This window comes from Tupaia chinensis, unplaced genomic scaffold, assembly GCF_000334495.1.
Source record: "Tupaia chinensis unplaced genomic scaffold, TupChi_1.0 Scaffold000140_1, whole genome shotgun sequence".
In the NCBI taxonomy this organism is placed as follows: Eukaryota; Metazoa; Chordata; class Mammalia; order Scandentia; family Tupaiidae; genus Tupaia; species Tupaia belangeri.
The window spans coordinates 4,144,801-4,160,202 of record NW_006159610.1 but is presented as its reverse complement, the minus strand read 5'-3'; the positions used below and the strand labels follow the sequence as shown (position 1 = coordinate 4,160,202).

General features: G+C 40.2%; 1 pseudogene; it reads right to left on the bottom strand.

Moving 5' to 3' along the window:
* Positions 1–245: 245 nt before the first annotated feature.
* Positions 246–15,402, bottom strand: part of LOC102471929 (H/ACA ribonucleoprotein complex subunit DKC1-like) — a 45,895-nt pseudogene continuing 30,738 nt past the window's right edge.

Below are 15,402 nucleotides of genomic sequence, written 5' to 3'. Positions count from 1 at the left end.
GATTTGGATGTGAGTGTTTCTTTTTTATGTTCCCTCACTACCTAGTTTTCTCTCCCACAGAGGAATGAGATTCTGGGGGCGCTTACAATAAAGGGAACAATAATCACATGTTTTGAGAACATAGGTCTATCTTGAGCCTGGATTGAAGTGCCCACCCTGCAATCCAGCCAATATTGCAAACTATATTGCCATTTAGGGGCAAAAACCTAGAATGATAACTGTGTTCCTTGTTCTGATCTTGTCTTTTATGCAGTCTGCTTCCCTCCGAAGCCTGAAAGAAGAGAAACAATTTGGGTGGGTTACATTTCAAAGTTTGTCTGTGTTAACAGAGTTTAAATGGTGGGATGTCCATGGTTTACTGAAGCCTAGCTGCTGTGATTGGCTATAACCTAGCAACAACAACGACAACAACAAGATGAGGTTGCAGTTTGTTTATGGAAACCAATCCAGTGTACAAAATCCTTTCTGATATTCTTTAACAATTCCCCTTTTGGTAAGCCCCTCAATTTGGAAAGCTTGACCTAGTATGAATTCAATGTGAGTGTTAAATAGACAACCTTGAAATTGTCATCTACATTTAAAATGTACTGTCTATGCAAGAAGACAAAGAGAATTCTTCTTCCTAACCTCTGCTTAGGTACCCTCTGAACAGACACGGTGGTATTTCAGTTGACTGTATATGAATTGATGTCATCTGGACAGTGGCCAATTAGGAGAACAGAAAGGGCAATAACTCAATCACTGCAGCCGTATCGACCTGTGCAGAAAGGTCCTCTTGGGCATTTTTTACTGTCAAGACCCTCTTACCACCAGAAAATAGATTCGTGTAGAAAGGCCCCCAAGCAGGCTTCTGCCCAGTGTAGGCTCAACATGAAACACAACTAATCAATTGAGAAAAGAGCACTGGATTCCCAAGGGAAAATAACTTTAGCAAAATCTTGTCTTTTTCCTTTACCTTCAGAATCCAACCACAATCTTACCTCCCATCTATAGTCTAAAATCCATGCACCTACTGCCACTGTGTAAAGGGACCATATGTGAGACCAATCTCTTTCATTTATTTATTCATTTTAAGGTTTCTTGCCATAGGGTGCATGCACTCACTGAAGATGAGAGAGACAGTGAGAGGAAAAGTGAGAAACTTTCCACCCAGGGGGAATGGCCACACTACAATCCCTTCTCTTCCATTCTCTTCCTGGGATTTTGGGCACGCATGAGCACGAGCCCAGTGTGTTTCAAACCACTGGGTCCAGGACTCAAACTACAGTCAGCCATGTGGGACTCTAACACCATAACCACTATACCACCTTCTATCCCTGAGACCAGACTCAATCCTCTAAATAAAAAGTTGAAAAGGTGAAGTTAGTTGTTTTAGTCCATTATTTTGTTGCTAACCATAAATACCTGAGCCTGAGTGATTTACTAAGAATAAAGGTTTCTTCAGCCCATAATTCAAGTGACTGGAAAGTCTGAGAGTATTGGGCTGGCGTCTGGTCCTATGTTACAACATGGCCAACAGAAGCAGGAAGAAAGTGAATGCCTGCAGTTAGAGGGACTTGCAGGCTGCCATCTTACTTTTATAACAATCCATTCTCCTGAGAACTAATCCATTTCTGTAAGAGCAAGAACTGACTCCCCATTTCTTTCAAGAGATCATTAATCTACTCATGAGAATGGTGCCCCCATGATTCAAACACCACCTGCTAGGCCCCTAAATCCCACCACCTCTTAACACCATTACATTGGAACTAGGCTTCTAGCACATGAAACTCCTCCAAAACTGTCTCTAGTATCCATGGTAGCTCTCCATGCCTTCATATCTTCCAATCTTTCAGTTTCTGCCAGAGTACAGACACATACACAGGATTTAAATCAGAACATGGATTCTAACCCAGAGTCTTCCACTACCTACCTGTGTTATCATGGGAAAATTGCCTCCCTCTCTAACCTTCAGTTCCTTCAAACATAAAATGAGTACACCATGGACTTCCTTGACTAGCTTCCAGAGCTGCTATGAAGATTAAAGCTCTGATTCTTAAGATTTTGCAAGAAGCATAAATTAGGATCACCTGGAAAACTTGTCAAACCTCAGGTTGCTGGGCCCTAGAGTCTCTCATTTAGGTTGAGATAACAGAGCATTTGCACTTCTAACAGGTTCCCAGATGCTTCTAAATGTGCTGATGTAGAGACCACAGGTTGAGAGCCACTAGATTAAAAGAAAACAGATAAATCTTCTGCATCAGGCAACACTAACTCTCACCCTGCTCCCTCTTCCTAAATTTCTATAATCCTAAAAAAAAAAAAAAAATTGTTTTTCCTTTTTTAATCATCTCCCTTTTTTTTTTTTTTCTTTCCTGGAGAGGTTTTTGCTATAAGGCGCATGCACTCGCCAGACAGACAGAGACAGAGAGACAGAAAGCGAGAAATCGCCCCCCAGGGGGGTGGTCACACCACAATCCCTTCTCCTCCATTCTCCTCTCGGGATCTTGGGCACGCACGCACACGCACCCAGCGTGAGTTTTAAGCCACCGAGTCCGGGACGCAAACCGCGGTCGACTACATGGGAGTCAAGTGACATAGCCATTACGCTAACTGCTGGTCCCTCATCTCCCATTTTTAATCATTATATCCTCAAAGCCCAGGAGAGGGCCAGACTCCATGTTGGGCATTCATTAAAAATAAAACAAAACAAAAACAAAAACAAAACAAAACAGTGAAATAAAGTAATGTATTTTAAAGTATTTCAAAAGAATAAAACATTAGGGACTTAAAATAGTCATGAGATAGACTAAGTTATATAGCAAAGACACCTGAAACGAGCACACCATAGGGAGAACAACTGTGCTCCATGAGGTGATTCAAAAATTCTAAGTACCTTCCAACCTGTTCTACCATCTTCTGGAGTGTTGTTCTCATCCATGTGGGTAAAAGTAGTTCATAACCATGACCATAAAAACAATTTACTGGAGGAGTCTGACCCAGTGAGGCCCCAGGATCTGTCTGAGCCCCCTGACTTTTGAGCTCTGCTTTTGGTAGGATTAACACATTGGCAAGGCTACTGTTGTGCGCGCCCCGACTTTGGAACAAAGCTGGGGTCAATTAGCATGTCAGCAAGGCTGTTTGCTATTTGCTCTAGAAACTGGCAGCCTTATTGGGAAGCGACCCCCCTCTGGCTCTCCAATATACTACTATAAAAGAATTACATAGCTCTCCTATACATCCTGAGTGTACGATAAAATCTTCTAGGAAGTCCCCCGACAGATCCCCTTTGCTCTAATTACTTACTATTAATTACAATACTTTATCTCCATGGTTACAATAGAGGGTGGGCTGAAGTTCTTTCTAGGCAGAAGTAATCTTGACCTTTGAAAGGCCCTTTAAAATACATCCTTTCTTTACCTAAAATAAGATTAGGTCAAAACTGGCCCAGGACACCTCCGCCCTCTCCAAGTGAAATAGATAAATATATTAAGATTCCTCAAATTAAGTTTTAGATCCCTACAAAACTGTATAAGTATCATTCTTTATTAGACCCATAAAAACTAATATCTATTCTTAAAATTTTCTTTTCTCAACACCATTCCCAATAATCACAAAATGGCTGCTACACAACATCAACTAATAATCATCTCTGCTTACCGGAACCGCTTTCCCAAAACTGCATTCCATAGAGACCCACCTACAATTAAAAAACTACACTAGACCCACCCTTAATCCACCCCTAAATAAAAACTACACTAGACCCACCTTTAATCCACCCCTAAATAAAATCTATGTTCTTTATTGTTAAAAGACTTTATGAGCTAAAACACGTAGCCCCTCTCCCATTTACTTGTATATAACACATTTTCAATAAAAACACACAATAATTCCTAGCAATTGTCACTCCTCAGAGACCGATCTTTGAGGGGTGTCCGGCATAAAACGTGCATAAAAAAGCATCGAGGCCTTTGTCTTCTGTTCACCTTCGCCACCTTCGTCAAAATAACCCACCCACGCCGAGGCTAAACCCCGGCAATTTACAACAATGATAATATTCTGGTGTCTACTAGAAGAGGAAGAGGAAATTCAACACAAGGGAGATGATCCAGAAGTTAAACACATCCCCTTGGATAGCAGCTGGGCTACATTGGATATCTATGTGTGTACACATACATGTTAGCTGCAGGGAATGCTGGGAAATGTAGTCTCTATATGGTTGTTCACATGTCCAACTAAAATTCAAGGATTCTGCTATGAAAAGAAAACAGATAAAATGCATACTGAGGAATAGATAGAAGTAACTACCATGTGGGATACTTTTGGGGCACCCAATTGTCTATGTATGTCCATGTACAGAAAACACTCTCAACCCTCCTCTCCTGAATTTAAACCCCAAAGATTCGTCTTGTTCCTGACTTGGTTCAGAGGCCAAGATCTGACTTGTGTATAAGAAAGTGAGAGAGGAACTTCTGGGAAAGTAGTTCATATTTAAGAAATTGCATCCTTTACTTTTCATATCCCATTGGCTCAAATGTAGTCAAGCTCTCAGCAAAGAAGGCCGGAAAATATAGTTGTGAGCCGGGGGGTGAAGGGTGGGGGGCTCAATTCTTGACTCAATTACAGACTTTGACTGAATTCTTCTTATAAACTAATTCGGAGACTTACTTTCCTAAAGGAAACTGAGAAGCAATCAATTTCTACATCATATACTATTGCATGTCTTTCATCTTTTTCATTCAGTTAACACTTTATTTTCTATTATATTGAGCAAAAGCCAAGAAAATATCAAGTTAATTTTAAAGGCAAATCTTTCTTCCTTAAAGAAAAAGAAAAGCTATGGGACTTTTACAATAGTAAAAATAAATTTTACCTAGTAAAAATAAATCACCAGTGTGTCTGTATGCTACATTTCCTTAAACTATAGTAAAATAAATAAACAATAGTAAATAAATAAATAACTATAGTGAAATAAATCACAGTATGGGTGGAGGTTGTTTTAAACACCTTTGGAAAACACCCCCCACAGTATTTTTTATTTGTGTGTGTGTGTGTGTGTGTGTGTGTATGTGTGTGTGTGTTTTCATCACCTACAAGTAGACACTGACATAATCAAGCTTTAATAGCCACTATCTCTTCCCCCCTCATCCAAAGTAGCTACTGCCTCACTGTAATCCCCCAGATTCTCTACAGCCACCTCCATTAGACCCTCTGTGGTCTCCTGCACAGCCTCTGGGGGCCACCTCAGGAACCTCCTTTGCAGCCTCCATGAACACCACCTCCACCAGATTCTCCCTGATAGGAGTTAGAGCCCCTCCGTAGTCTCCACCACCTACATAGCCTCCACTTCGATAGCTGCTACCATAGCTTCACCACCATAACCAGAACCTGCCCTTCTATATCATATTAGCAGTTGGTTACTAGAGAAGTTTCTCTGAATGCATAGACCACTGAAGATGGCCCACTGTGAAAATAGGGTGAACATTCATCTTTTTAGCTCTCACATTGCCTTGTTCATTATAGATACTCAGTATGGATTGGCTGAATTGCTTTCCATTTAGAAAGGCATCTCAAACTGGAAGCCAGGTGTGTAGACCAAAGCAGGTTCACACTCTTGGAATAATTTACCAATTAATTTCCTTCACTGATATATGATATTATTTTTTGAGCATGATATAGATAAAAAAGTTGTTAAGTTAGTAAAATGTATATAATATGGTCAGAGATTTAGTGAGGATCATGGTGAAGTAAGCCTTTTATAAAATATTACAAGATGAATACAAGATGTGGTAATATCATGAAGTATAAAGCCATTCTCTATAATTTGATAACTTTCAAAATTATTCAAAACCAAAAGAGCTGGAATATTTTTCCTGATTATCTGCAGCATCAATATACACAAACAGTATCTACGAATAGGCAGAAGTCATTATCATTTATTAGCATCCATAACACATAGATAGGCTAGCTGATTTATGCATATTATTTTCACCATTTCTCAACACTTTTACAAGGGGGTAATTTTGTTCTTATTTTTAAAATCATAAATTAAAATTTAGAGAGGTTAAGTAACATGTTTTTGACCTGCAACACCAGATGTTTGGTAATATGAAGACTATATACGACCGGCAGTTGGCATAATGGCTATGTTGCTGGACTCCCATGTAGTCAACCATAGTTTGAGTCTCAGACCCAGTGGCTTAAACTCATGCCGGGCACATGTGCATGCATATCCAAGATCCCAAGAGGAGAAGGGATTGCGGCGTGGCCATCCCTGCTGGGGGGGGGGGTGATTGATTTCTCACTTTCTGTCTCTCTGTCTCTGTCTTTCTGGCAATTACATGTGCCCTATAACAAAAAATTCTTAAAAAAAAAAAACACAAGATTATATATAAGTAAAACCTTACTTAATCAAACATTCAAACATTTAGGACCATAAAGACTTAACATGTAGGGCCAACAAGTGACATGGTAGTTAAGGCACTGGATCTGATATGGCCAATTCCATGATTCAAGACCCAGAAGCTTGGAAAGTTTGCAGGGCATATGTGTGTGCATGCCCAAAATCCTGAAAGGAGAATAGAGGAGGGGTTGTGATGTGGCAATCCACCCAGGGTAGGACAATTTTCCACTTTCCCAATCTCTCTCTGTCTCTCTCCAGTGAGTGCAAGTGCCAGATGGCGAAATCTATTTAAAAAAAAAAAGATTTCTTAACATGTAAAGATTTCTCTTCTCATTAAAGTGTGTGATGCACAGGACTGATAACTTTATTACTCAGAAAGAGTTCTGATATAGTATTATGTTTCCCAGATTTCATCCCATTTTTCTTTATAAGTAAGAGCATTTACACAAAAACATGACTGTTTCTGGAGTTTCGATGTTTATGTATTGCCTGAAGTCATGATTTTCCCTTTGAATGTGACAATTACTTCCATCACAACCAATTGAGGAATGAAATATAGAAGCAAAATTGTTTTAAATTAATGGATTTTTAAAGTTTCCTGGGGAGTTGTCAAACGACTTTAAACATTTTTATGTTCCCTATCAATTTCCAACATAGAAAAATGGCAAACGTAGGCTGAAAGGAAAGCAAAAGGAACCTTTGTAATATATTAAACTTTTCCATCTAGACATGTAGCGAAATACTAAATTACAGAAAGGAATTGAAAGCAAGATTTACACTAATAAGTGTGGCAGGTATTGTTAAATCCAAGTGCGAGTTTAACTTGCAACTGTGTTTACCTACCTCAGTTAGCAACAAAATTTCCCTGAAGAGACCCCATCTAAAATATCCTTTCACATCACATGAATAAGACAGGGCTAAGCTCCTGTGAGACAAAGATTTACATCTTCAGCCCTTCACAGGCGTCTGACAAATCACAACCTATCAGAGTGTATTTGCCAAGGCACGAGCACACAGGCACATACTTTCCACGATCTATGCTTCACACACTTGCAATTGTAGAAGACAAAGTGTTCCCTTTCACAAAGTACCTAATTTTCAAAGTGAGTGGCATTCAATAGTTCTCGATTGAGAGTATTTAGAGAATGGAATTGCTCTTGGGCCATTTAGGATCATTATGGCTGAATGCACATGTAAAAATTGTAACCTGAGCCCACATTTCAGCCGTCACCCAGCCATGAGTAGTGGTTTCTCTACAGCTAAGCATGTGTGCATCATTGCTCTTACTGTTGTTGTTGCTACAAATAATAATAATCCTACGGATCCTTGTCAAAGGAAGAGTTGTGAATACTGACAATATTAAAGAACAGGTATTAAAGAAAACAGATCAACCCTTAATGTAGAAATGAAAAGTGGGCACTGAGCAAAAGAGATGAGATCTCAGTTAATCCAGATTTGATTCATAACCCTGGCATGGAGGAGCTTGTGCACCCTGTCCCAAACTCTCAGACCAGCAGGGTCTGAAGGGCCTGAAAGTGCAGACCCAGAACCTACAGCTCACATACTAAGATATATTGCTAATGGTAATTATTAAATCCGTGGAGTTATGTGCAATTAATATTTTAGGTTTAATAATTATGTCAGAATTTTAATCTTTATGAGTTAATGATTAGCAGTGACAAGTTAAGGAATAATTAATGGTGATAAATTAATGGTGATAAATTATACAAAATTCTAAAAGAATAACCAGTATATAGCAGAATAAAAAGAGTAGTAAATTTTAAGCTCTGAGTCACAACCATACTCTGTGGTGAGGAAGGGTTTTCTGTTCTCAGTGCTTAGCGCAGCCTCAGAGATGTACTAAGTGCCCAATAATCACTGCCTGAAATACAGTTCAGCTTTTTGGATGAGTATGTGACCATTTGGATGACTCAAGAAGAATATTTTCCTTTAGCAGAACCTAGACACCTGAGGTCTCATTTTCTTAGTAGAAGCTGACAAGACCAGCAGTGAAAATGGGAAAACTTTTGAGAGCAGTCCTAGGCTTTTTAAATCTTACTGGTCCAACTAAGAATGATCAGCTGGCGAGATGGCCCTAGAGGACATGTGGCAATGTCACTATCAGAGGTGTGGGATGAGGGTGGGGAGTGGCTGCTACTGGTATCCAGTGCATACAGGCCAGAGGTGCCACTACACGTTGTACAATGCACAGGACAGGCCTCACAACAAGGAGTTATCAAGTCCAAAACGTCTCTAGTACTGGAGTTGGGAAATCCTGGCCTGAATGAATGGACTCCTCTGCTCACGGTGCTTCTTCTCTACCTTTGCCTGCCAGGCACACACTAACCCATCCTTCAAAGTCCAGCTCAGCTGCTCTCTCTTCCCTAGAGCTCAACCCTTCTTCATCTCTTCAAAGAGAATTACACAGATCTTTTAAAAAGTTTCTTAAAAAAGAAAATGAACATTATTATTAAAAACAATACATTGGGCCAGTAGGTGGCCTGGTGGTTAAGGCACTGGACTCACACATGGCCAACTGCAGTTCAAGTCCTGGACCTGGCAGCTTGCTTTCTCATATTCTGTGTGTATGTGTATGTGTGTGTGTCTGGTGAGCTCATGTGCCCTATAGCAAAATTTAATATAATAATAAATAAAATAAAATAAATAATTCTGAAAAAAAAACTACACATGGATTTTTAAATTATTTTTGTACTGAAAAAAAAATGAGTACTTTAATTCCACTTTTCCATGACTTTTTAGAAGTCTCCTTGTAGGTGTCTCTTTACCTAGGACTTGTGTTCCCAACATTTTACATGTTTCTAGCATTGTACTTATCCACATCATCATGATTTACAATTGTACTTAGAGATCACTTCAGCTGAAATGAAATAATAAAAATAGCTGCCATGAACTAAGCATTTACTATTTGTAAGACATTTTGCTAAACGCTCTAGGTAATCTTCTTTAATCCATGAACAAGAAGATATAAGGCAGCTCTTATCCTCATGTTATAAATGAGGGAAATGAAGAGAAGTTAGAAAATTGTTACAAGATCACAGAAATAGAAAGCAGAACTAAGATCCAAACCAGAGTTCTAAGCAGCTGTGGCATGTGTCCCCCAAATATAAAGATAGAAAGTATTTGGTGGAAAATAACTATTTTTATACTTTAGAATCAGAGAAGATAAAAAGATTCATGGCCAGTGTGAACCCACCCATGAAGATGAGTAAGGCTGAGGGAAATAGGCCCAAATGCTGGGCTGACAGAGGAGAGAATCAAGGAGAGTTTCCAAATGGTATAGAAGCACTTGGTCAAAATACCAGCAACCAGGAATAGATAAATGAAAACGAGTGGAATAAAAGGATGAGTAAACACATCCTTGTGGTCAGCTGTTCCATCATGTAATAAAAACCCTACTACAGGTCATCTGGGGTCACGTTCAGACTACAGCACAAGGCAGTCAACATCCAGCCTAGGAAGTCTGTCAGCATTCTGTGAGCTGGAAACAGGAAAGGGTCTGGCAAAAGTAACACAGGAAGTGGGAACCAGCAGTTAGCATAATGGCTATGTCACTGAACTCCCATGTAGTCGACCGCAGTTTGCATCCCGGACCCGGTGGCTTAAAACTCACGCCGGGCGCGTGTGCGTGCATGCCCAAGATCCCGAGAGGAGAATGGAGGAGAAGGGATTGCGGCATGACCATCCCCCCTGGGGGGTGATTTCTCGCTTTCTGTCTCTATGTCTCTCTCTGTCTGTCTGGTGAGCGCACGTGCCCTATAGCAAAAAATCCTCTCCAAAAAAAAAAAGTAACACAGGAAGCGAGACCATGAAGAAGTAGCCATATAAGCCACTTTCCAGGAGCAGTCCTAATGATGTGGGTTACAGAAGACAGATAAGCAGAGATTGAGACCTGGTACCCGTTTGGGGTGTTATGGCAGCAAAGGAGAGAAATCAGGAATTGGTTAGGAGCTGAAGAATGTGGTGCTGGAGCTGATGTCAGGAGAGAGCAGGGCATGGGACCAGGAACAGAGCTGAGCCCACAGGGAACTCTCACTAGCCGAGAGCAGGGATGGTAAAGCCTGGTTCAGGCTGATCATCTTGCCTTTGAACTGGAGGTGGTAGGTTCCATCTTGGACTCAAAGTCAGAGTCCTCAAATGGTTCCAAAAGCATATATATTATAGATGTATATAGATTATATTATAGACAGAAACAGTTTTAGAATCAGAAAGGAAAAAATTTAACAATATCTGGAAATATGATAACATTTGCCCAAATAGAATAGACTTTTTTTGGTACTATTTGGACAACTTTTTCAAAATTTAAATCATTTTTTTTTAAAGCCAAAATCCTCTGTCTCCTTTTCTTACATGGGGTGGAACACTCCTGTACAGAGGAACAGAATAGAAATGTGTTGCCCTTTGTAAGATTCCCCCAGGTGAGTTCATTGTGAGCATCTCCTCCTGTGAGTTTATGGGGTTGGGAGCATGGTGGTTCCGCGTGGATTCCACTGTGTAAGATGAAATTTAACCATTCCATACAGTCCAATGCCCCAAATTCTCTCTGTGTCTGCCATCTCTCTAGAACCACACAGGCAACAGACTCCCATTGTTATTATGACACCACCCTCTGGGCTTGTTACATTTGAGTGATAGATGCTATGCTCCTGAGAAGGCTACTTACCTTCTCAGAAAAAAAATGAAATAAATTGGGACCAGCAGTTAGCTTAATGGCTATGTCGCTGGACTCCCACGTAAGTCGACCGCGGTTCAAGTCCCGGACCTGGTGGCTTAAACTCATGCTGGGCACGTGTGCGTGCATGCCCAAGATCCCGAGAGGAGAATGGAGGAGAAGGGATTGCGGCATTGCCATCCCCCCTGGGTGGTGATTTCTCGCTTTCTGTCTCTCTGTCTCTCTCTCTCTGTCTGGCGAGCGCATGCGCCCTATAGCAAAAACCTCTCCAAAAATAAATAAATTAATAATAATAATAATAATAAAAATCCTTCTGTGGTCCCCACAAAATAATCCCTTCTCTAATCTCCCAGTAGGAATCTCCCTCAAATCTTTTAGAAATGTTCCTACTGCAAATTAGCTATGTGCACTTGACAATACAGAAGACTCTACTCAAAATCTATTCAATGTGACATTAGGGGCACTTCTCAAGTTAAGAGCCTCTCTCTGTTCATGCTTCTATAAGCACCAGTGAACAACCTGACCTCTTTCCCCAGAGAGTCAGAATCTACCTATTATTCATTTGGTCTAGTAACCCAACTTGTATTTTGACATTAGAAGCAGTATACATTTTTCTAATTTTCATCCAGTGTGTCTCCAGCCAACCCCAAGTAGAAAAGAGGAAAAAGCTGATTACGCATAGCCAGTAGCTAGAATCATTTAAGCTAAATTAATAGGGTCTATAAATAACTTTGTCCTTCCTTTAAAAAGAAAATAAGGAGAGATTGGTTGGCGAACAATCAGTGGAATGGCCTATTTTCTTCATCAGATTGTCACAATCTGAGTAAATCTTCAATTAGTTTCAGGGAACATGTAGCAACCCAGAGCAGCATGCTGTATGCAGAATGGGAGCAAATAAGGCCTGCTAACTAAAATTCCGATGAATCCCATTTACCAGCTCACTCGTCAGTCTTTCTCTGCACAACCACTAATAATGCATTACTTTGTTTTAATGTGGTTCTTTTTTTTTTTATCAGTGGATTAGATTTTAGGCTTGGCGTATTGACATTATTGATTTTTCTACTTTAAATAATTTGTAAACCCTAAAATAAAAAGTGTTTTGCACAGAACTTTCCAAAGAATATATAAAATGTCCTTGAATGGATACCACAGATCGTAAGAGGACCCATTGTTTTCTATACCAACGAGGAAGAAATACACTGCTGGTTAAACTGTGACATAATGTGTTCTTATCGCCTAGAACTGTATTATATGCAAATTGAAAATGTTCCTTTAGATGTATTATGTTGAGTTTATTTCTTTCTTCCATGAGAAAGAAAGAGATGGGCAACATCAAAAAGGTCCTCATGAGACCGGCAAGTGGCATGGTGGTTAGAGGGCCTGGACACTCCCACATAGCTGACTGCTGTTCACATGCTGGACCTGGTGGCTTGCTTTCTCACTTTCCCTCTCTTTGTCTCTCTCTGATCAAACCGGAAAATAATAATAATAATAAAGTTAAATAAAACATTTTTTTTAAATGTCTTCACATTGCAATCCACCATCAGCCCCAGCCAGCCAGACTCATGGACATCTGTGTGCCATCAGGATTACATAAGACGACCTTGAGTCTCAACCTCAAACTTTCTCATATGGCTTCAACATTGCAGTGTTCTGTTACTACTGCCACCATGTTGGCTTATGTGTATTTAGACACACACACACATAAATATATATATATTTAATTGGCGATAGGGCATGTGTGCTCGCCAGAGAGACAGAGAGAGAGAGAAAGAGAGAGAGGAAGTAAGAAAGCATGCCCTGAGTGAGACTGACACACCAAAATACCTTTGTTCTCCTGTTGGGATTTTGGCCATGCATGCACATGCACATGCACCTGCTGTGTTTTCAAACTATCAGGTCCAGGACTTGAACTGCTCAGTCAGCCACGTGGGAGCCAGCGCCTTACCCGCCATGCAACCTGACTGGCCCTAGACACATTTTTATCATTTCTCAGTCAGTCACGTGGGAGCCAGCGCCTTACCCGCCATGCCACCTGACTGGCCCTAGACACATTTTTATCATTTGTTACTATTTTATACACATTAGACAAAAATATACATGAACTACATTAGTTAATGCATAGTCCTAGGATTTTTTTTTTGTTCAGAATCTGACTCTTTCGAATTACTTTTGCACCCAGAATTATTAGATTCAATGCTCCATATGATATGGCTGATACAATATTTTTTAAAAGAATCTACAAAAAGACCTAAAAGCCTTTGGTGCTGTGCCTTCAGCAATCACAAAGAGCTAGAACACTCTCTTCCCTGCAACCATTTGGTTCCAGGGTTTATAAAAGAGTTCTCCATTAAATTCTCTGGGATTTTCTTCCAGGCAGCTGTCAGTCATTCTACAACTTTTGAAGGTAAGTCTGTTGCTGTTTGCACAGCTCAGGCAGTATCAAGGGTATTATGCCAACCTAGCCGTCAGCAATGGTTCGAAGCTATTGATTATAAAATACAACCTAACACCCAAGACATTAAAATTTGCACACCTTAGAACCCGTCAGATACAGTATGTGGTCATTGAACTATCCAAGCTGAAAATTTATTTTATGAATTGAGAAACTCTCTTCTCGATTCTCACATCTGTTAAGAATTGAAACCCAGAGTTTTTCTGGAAGACCTCTTGGCAGCTATCTGTAGTTGTTTCTGGGCTCTTCTTATAAAGTTTTCACCTCCAAATTTGTCATCTAAAATTTGAAGAAGATATTCATTCATTTGAATAAGTCTTTATATTTTTTTTTTGAGAGAGAGAGAGAGAGATTTTTGCTAGAGAGCATGTGTGCTTGCTGGAGAAACAGAGACAGACAGAAAGAAAGCAAGAAATCATCCCTCCTGGGGAGGGGGAACGATGGCCATGCAGCAATCCCTTCTACACCATTCTCCTCTTGGGATCTTGGGAATGCACCAACACGAGCCTGACGCGAGGTTTAAGTCCACCTGGTCTTGAACTGAAGTCAACTACGTGGGAGTCCAGCAACATAACCATGACGCCATCTACTGGTCTGTTGCGTAAGTCTTAAGCTACCTGTGGCTAACTTGTAGCTCACAAGGAAGTAATACAGTAAGATACCTCTACAAAGCTTGGCAAGATGTAAAAGGGGAATAACTGATGGTGTGAGCAGATGGAACCCATTTGAATTATGACCTTTCAACACCCTCACCCCCCAGGAGATCAGATGCTTGCACACGATGTGAGAAGGAAGTGAGATGACCAAGAAGATAACACAAGGCACAGAGAAACAAGACATGGGAGAAGGTGAATGCCATGCAAAACAAAGTCTACTTCATCTATTCCTGCAACCCATCAGTCAGACAGCCAGTATCTGTAGTCTTTCATAAATACAAGAAGCAAGTTTCGGTGCTTCTTCCAATTTTGATGCATGTCCATCTTGCCTCAAAGACACAGATGGGGGACCAGCAGTTGGCATAATGCCTATGACACCAGACTCCCATGTAGTCGACCACGATTCGAGTCCCAGACCCAGTGGCTTAAACTCACGCCAGGCACATGTGCGTGCATGCCCAAGATCCCAAGAAGAGAATGGAGAAGAAAGGATTATGGCGTGGCCAACCCTCCTGTGATGTCTTTCTGGAGAGCGCATGCACCCTATAGTAAAAACCGCTCCAAAAAATAAATAAATAAAGACATAGATGGCTGCCCCAGACTCCATTGATAACTTCTCTCTTCCATTTCCTACTCTTCGATGTCTTAAGGGTAGAGAGACTAAAATAGCATAGGATCAATTTTGCCCATCCCTTACCTGAATTAACAAAATATTTCTTTGGGCAAATCAGTATACCAGAATGCATAGTGTACCCATATTGACTCAGTTCCAGCTTTATAACTCTTTAAAATCAGAGTTTTTTTAGAATTTTAATGATACTGCGAGCTTTCTACCAAATTAAATTTGCATCACAATACATTTCAGATCCTCCACTTCAGGACATATGCAGCTTATATTAATAGGAATTAAGGTTATTCATCCAAACAGCTGAAATTTGTCCTGGTTTAACTCTGAAAGACTTTGATGGGTATTCTTTCATTTAGTTATTTCTTCTAGAAATGACCCAGCATTGAAAATTAGGCATTTTGTTATTTTTTCCTCAGACAGCCTAGAAACTAGGTTATTGCTTTCCAAACTTCAAATCAGAAATACTCACTGTTCTTTTTTCTTTTTCATTTTCTTTCTTTCTTCTTTCTTTTTTTAAGAAACGCTTGTTGCTTTGCTTCAGTGTACTTTTACAAATCACTGGTACTGTGCTGAATATAGGCCACGTCTACA